Raw genomic sequence first — 6000 nt, 5'->3', positions numbered from 1 at the left:
TGCTTTCCTTTCTCTTTCAATAGAAGAAGAGAGATAGAAAGAAAGAAGAGAGGAGAAGAAGAAAAGGTTGCACTCTTCAATGTGACTAACCGCTTGCAAATGAATGCAAGGGGGGGTATTTATAGAGGAGAGAGGGCCTGAGATCAGGGCTGATCAGCTGGGGTTAAGGGCTTGTTTGGCTAGTTGGAACAACAATGGAGCCTCCCATGCATTAAATGCATGGGACTTGCCTTGATGGGGGGTGTAGGAGAGAGAGGGAACGCCTCTGCCTAGAGTAATCATCAGGGATACTGTGGCCGACGTCGGGTGGCCACCAAAGTCTCATCCATGTGGCTGAATAAAGTTGATTTGACTGGAATTGACTGGCGTGCGCAACATATGTACTTGCGTGCACCAGTAAAAGCTGAGTCAATGTTCGATGACCGACACGTGGCACATGACTGGCGTACGTCATCAAAGTACTGGCGTAAGCCAGTTGGGTTTTGCTGGGGCCGTTTGGCTCTGGTTTGAAGGGTTTAAAAGGGGTTTGAAAGAGGTGTAGACACCCCGATCTGACTTCCCGATCGTTTTACTTTGTTCTTCGGTTTCTTGATTCCCCGATGATGAATCAGGTCGAAAACAGTCTCGAGAACTTGGAATGGCTTGAGTTTGGCATGTGAGGAACCCATTCTTAGCCCTTAAACCCTTGAATCAGAACCTGGACCTTGGGTTTGAATGTCGCGCGACAAACTAGGACCCTCGCGCGATGGTCCATTTGCCAGGTGGTGGTCAAAGTCAAAGGTTTGACCGTTGACCCTCGCGGGGTTGGCTGGACCCTCGCGCGATGCTCTCACTTCATCGCGCGATGGTCAACACCTGTCATTTTCACCCAGATCGCGTGGTGGTCAGGGGGCTACAGGCCTATGTGACCCCGTTTTCTCGGCTGAACAGCGTTCTGGGGGGGCTCCCCTTGCACCACCTCACCCCCCATTCTCCCATCACCTTTGCCACCCCACTCCTCCACCAAGCAATTGTAACCAGCATTGTTGGCTGGTTACAAGGCCTTGGCTAGCCACCAACTAACCCCTTTTCCTATAAATACCCCCCCCATGCTTCCTTGCAAAGGGTTACAAAAATTCTCCTTGAGAAAGAAGAAGTGAAAGCTCAAGCAAAAACACTTCACACAACACTTTCTCCTAGATAGTCACCTCCTAAGCCTCATCACCTCATTTAAGCCATCTCCAAGGAACTCAAGCTAAAGGTATAATATCTTTCTGCTTACTGTTCGAACCCCTGAGGGGCGCTGGCAGGGCCAAGGCTGGTAATTGATACCAGTTCTGGCCCTAAAGCTGGCAAGGTTTGAAGAGCCGTTACCTGGAAAACCCTCGCGCGATGGTCCCATACACTCGCGCGACAATTCTGTCTGCGTGAGATTGGACCACGTGGGGAAGGGACCCTGGTTTTTAAGTTTATTATTGTGTTAGTAGTCTTTTTAAAGTCTTTTAAGGAGCTTTAGCTCACTGCTTTGCTGTTTTGCATGTTGAAAATCATTGTTTAGCTTAGTTTATAACACCTCTTGGTTTGGAATGCTCTTGGGATGCTCCTGAACATGTCTCAGAGCCTTAAGTATGCAAAGCAATTCCTGGAAGTCCAGTCTGAACAATCGCGCGCCTGTATCACTCTGTCGCGCGATGGTTCTCTGTCTTTCAGGGACTGCCCTTGCATGAGCAGCTTGGCCTTGGCCTCTGTTTAGACACCCCCACTGTTTAGGGGTTGTATTTTCATAATATTTCCATCTGTTGGCTGTAATATTGTTTACTTTCAAGTACCTATAAACTGCTTGGTTTGCACTTGGGTGAGCACTGGTCCTTCCAGAGCCCAGAAGGGGGTGAAATTCAAACCATTGATGAAGCGTCAATACTCGCGCGAGTATATGGTTATGTCGCGCGATGGTTTGCTTGCATGCGGATGAACTCACGCATGCAAGTTGGCTGTTCGTTTGTGCCAAAATCATACACAGCGCTGTCTTGATGTATGATCGACGTTTTGAACTTCATTCCATTTATTACTTGTCATCTCACTCATCTATGCTATCTATCACATCTTGCAAACTGTTACAGTTTTAATCCCTTAAACTGTTCCCCCGCCCTAAATGGCTAAAGAATTGATTAATCAAACAGAATCGCAAACAAACATTTTTGCAAATGCCTAAGTAGAGACCGATCTTCGGATTGGGCGAGAGGGGTGCCATAAAACCCTTCCCCTCTTGTAACCCGGCTCCCGAACCCAGATATGGTTATGACGGACTGGTTCCTTAACTTTTTCAGAATCAAACAGCGCGGCAAGTGCTTCGAAATACGGTTCCTTGGGTGTCGGACCTTCAAAACCCGAGTGGCGACTCTGTATTTTGAGAGCGCTTGCTTTTCCCCGCACGCGCTCCCTCGACCCGGGCCCCTTGCCTCGCGTCTCGGAATCCGAAAATTCCGAAAACGGGCACGCATGCCCACAAGAGGTTCGAGACGCTCAAAGCTCAAACACACCATTATCCTTAGACTGTTTTCGACTATAATCATCATTGGGGAAATAAAAGATCGGATAAATAACGTTATCTGGACAGTCCAGAATGGGGGTGTCTATAGATGGCGCCTCCAACAGCCGAGGCGCAGGTGCAGGAATTGTTCTTCTCTCGCCCTCCGGTGTCCTGCACGAAAGCTCGCTATCCATCAACTTCCCGGCCTCTAACAACGAGGCCGAATATGAAGCACTTATCTCGGGACTCAAGACTGCCGAAGCCATTGGCATCGAAGAGGTCGTCGTTTACAGCGACTCCCAATTGGTGGTTAACCAACTCTCCGAAGAATATGAAGCTCGGGACGACCGCATGCAAACCTACCTCAGCGCCGCAGTCCAGCTCATTAAACGCTTCAAAGCAATCAGGATCGAGCATATCTCTAGGGAACAAAACGCCCACGCCGACGCCCTTGTAGGACTCGCTTCGGCATGCTCGTCTACAAGACACTGTTCCATCTCCTTTAATTCCATTGACAAGCCCAGTTTCGAACTTGAAACGCTAGATATGGAGGTACTCAACATAGAGCTTGGCCCGAGCTGAATGGATGAAATCGTCCTCTACCTGCGAGACGACTCCCTTCCCACCGACAAAAAGGAAGCTCACCAACTCCGAAACAGGGCCGCTCTCTTCTGGCTCAATCCAAATGGGAAGCTCTACCGAAGATCATTTACTGGTCCATATCTCTTGGTTGCACACCCACGCCAAGTCCCGGGCATCACCGAAGAGCTTCATGCTGGTGACAGCGGTTGTCACTCTGATGGACGGTCCCTCACCCACCGAGCCATCACTCAGGGGTATTGGTGGCCGACAATGAAGAAGGATTCTGAAGAATTCGTCAAGCGCTGCAAGAGGTGTCAGATGTTCGCTCCCATTATCCATCAGCCGGCCCGGAACCTTAGCCCTTTCACCAGCCCCTGGCCCTTCTCCCAATGGGGCATGGATATCGTTGGTAAGCTCCCAGTCGCTCCAGGGGGATTTAAGTTCCTCTTAACCGCAACCGATTATTTCTCAAAATGGGTCGAGGTCGAGCCCCTGGTCACCATCGAAGAAACAGACGTCATTCGCTTTGTGTGGCGCAACATCATCTCGCGCTTCGGTGTGCCGTTCGCCATAATTACAGATAATGGAAGGCAATTTACAGGGCAGAAGTACCGGGCCCTGCTTGACGAATACGGTATCAAATGGGACACATCCACTCCGGCTTACCCCCAGGGTAACGGACAGGCCGAGGCTGCAAACAAGGCAATTTCATCTGGACTCAAGCGACGACTCGAATCACGACGGGGAAAGTGGGCCGAAGAGCTACCCAGGGTACTCTGGGGCTACCGTACTACTCCTCGGCGATCTACCGGTCACACTCCCTTTTCCTTAGCATTTGGAATGGAGGCGGTCATCCCTCTCCAAGTCAGACTCCCAACAATGCGAACAGAAAACTTTGATGAGTCGGTGAACAACAACAGCGTTGCTTCGGACCTCGACTTAGCCGAAGAAGAACGAGACAACGCAAGGATCAAGCTCGCTTCATACCAACAGGAGGTTGCAAAGGGTTACAACCGAAGCGTCCGCCTTAGGTCGTTCAAGCCTGACGATCTCGTCTGGAAAAAGGTGGTGGAGAAATCCAAAAAGCGAAAACTAATGCCCAATTGGGAGGGGCCCTACCGAGTTCTCAAGCACCTCGGATCAGGAAACTACAAACTGGAGAAGTTGGATGGTTCCCCCATTGCTAAACATGGAACGCAAACAACTTGAAGAAGTTCTACGGATAGTGCTCGATTACCGACGCCCGCTTAGTCTTTATTATGTTGCATTTTCTTTTAAAAATTTGAAGGCAATCTGCTTATGTATCGACAATACTCCATCGAGTTTTAACGAGAATTCTCTCTTTGGCACTATTCGTACACTGACTGTTTAAATTACTTATACTCGGTCCGTTCTTGCCCGGACCATTTTATACCGACTTCAGGGATATTGTTCTCCCATAGGTGATACCCTCGGACAAAATTCCCACCAAGTCGCCCAGGCCTCTTCGGTCGTCTGGATTTCTGGTCACTCGCTCTAAGGATACTCAGCCTCCCCCCGAGCCCCTTATACCGACCCACCAGAAGTTTCCCACTGCTCGGACTCGCTGCGTCACGAACCTATGGCAGAAGCCATACCCCTTCATGACCCCGGCCTACGTCCCCTAGCAGTAATACCATCTCGCATCTACTCGATAGGCTCATTTCTATTAACAAGCAGGGGCGTGCAAGTCCAAAATTCATTAAATAATTGCTTCTGATTCGGTCCCTACCAACCCTCCTAAAAGCAGGGGCTTCGGATCAAATCACTCTTTCTTGATTAAACATCTTTTTTATGCTTGGCAAAACTCTTCGGTTAAAGCTCCTGTTAAACAAGTTTCTACAAACTTAAGTCTCACCGAAGCAGGGGCATCATAACCCAAGGAGCAAACCAATCATATAAGCATTTCAAAGATTGACATTCAAGAAAAGAAAGCATTCATTCACAAAGCACTATGGGTTTCAGCAACAATCCATAAACAAAAGCTACTGCTTCGATATCAAACATTTACAAACTCTGGAACAGCAAACTCCTAATGTCCGGAGCCGTCCAGTCAAAAGTTGCAGAATCTAAAGACATGAAATCTCAAAAACAAAAGAAAAAGCAGACACTATCCTAAGAGCGGGCTTGGTGGTCGAGCTGGTCCTCGGACGCTAGGGCATTTGGATCGGCTTGGTTCCCGAGGCCCTGGTCCTCGGACGCAGGCTCCACCACCTCTTCCTCTTCCGCTGGAAGGACAAGCTCCACGGGAGGAGCCTCGAGAAATGACCGGAGATTGGAGTCTTCAGGGAGGTTGAGCCTCCTCACTAAGGCTTCTTGGCCATACCGAAGGCCGTCCAAGAAACGGTCCCGATGCAGCTCAGCCTCAATCTCTCGAACCTGCTTTTTATACTCTACTCCGGCCGCGTCCCAACCTTCATCGTAGCCTCCCTTCCTCGCGAAGTCAACCTCTGTGGCCCGAGTGACTCGCAATGTGTTGGCATCCTCCTCGGCCTCGGCGGCTCTGGTCTCTGCCTCCACCCTCTCCCTGTCGCACCGCTGAAAGTCCGCCAGGTAGAGCTCACAAGTCTCCCGAGCCAGTTTCAGGTCTTCTTCCTTCCGAGCCAGCTCCCGAGCAATCTTCTCGGTCTTTTCCTCCTGTGCCTTGCACCGGTCATTGATAGCCAATGCCCGAGCTCCCGCCTGCAAACAAAGAGCAAAAACCGGAGTGTTCACCAACTTCAAATAAATAGATTGAAAGAAGCAATGGTACAAAAGGCGAAGATAATAGCTAAACTTACATTGAAAAGGGCCTGAGCTATCTCAGCCGTGACGTCCTCGGTCAAGCCAGTGACAGCCCGGGCATCCCTCGGTAGAATGCTTCCTCGGAGCATCCCGAAGGCCACTCCGAG

Source organism: Rhododendron vialii, chromosome 10a (genome assembly GCF_030253575.1).
Source record: "Rhododendron vialii isolate Sample 1 chromosome 10a, ASM3025357v1".
Classification (NCBI taxonomy): domain Eukaryota; kingdom Viridiplantae; phylum Streptophyta; class Magnoliopsida; order Ericales; family Ericaceae; genus Rhododendron; species Rhododendron vialii.
The sequence above is the reverse complement of the archived record's forward strand: the minus strand, read 5'-3'. Positions refer to the sequence as shown.